Source organism: Gossypium arboreum, unplaced genomic scaffold (genome assembly GCF_025698485.1).
Source record: "Gossypium arboreum isolate Shixiya-1 unplaced genomic scaffold, ASM2569848v2 Contig00473, whole genome shotgun sequence".
Classification (NCBI taxonomy): Eukaryota; Viridiplantae; Streptophyta; class Magnoliopsida; order Malvales; family Malvaceae; genus Gossypium; species Gossypium arboreum.
The window spans coordinates 42,501-42,991 of NW_026440587.1; positions in this window are offsets into that span (position 1 = coordinate 42,501).

The following is a 491-nucleotide window of genomic DNA, read 5'->3' on the forward strand; positions in this document are numbered from 1 at the left end:
TGTAGCCAAAATTCGTAATAGTAATACGAGCTTCTTTTTTTCCACCAATTGTATATGGCTGCTCGTTGTTATTCATTGTTAATAAAGGAAATAAACGAAAATTTCTGTTAATTATTTTTTGCTCTTCTTTACCCCATAGTTTTATTGAATAGAAAGAGCTACTTTTTTTGCCACTATATTTTGAAATGAACGTTTAAATGTCCTTCAAAAGTAAGTAAATAGATCGAAACATATAAAATGCTGTTAATCCGGCAGTGGACCAAGCTATTATTGCAAAAATCGGTGAATACAACCAACTGTCACTAAGAATTTCATCTTTGGACCAAAAACAAGCAAGGGGTGGAATACCGCAAAGAGAAAGTGTACCTACTAAAAAAGCAATTTGGGTAACGGGCACGTGCTTTCTTAAACCGCCCATAAAAACCATATTCTGGCTTTTCTCTGGAGAATATCCAACAATAGCTTCCATGGAATGAATAATCGATCCGGAT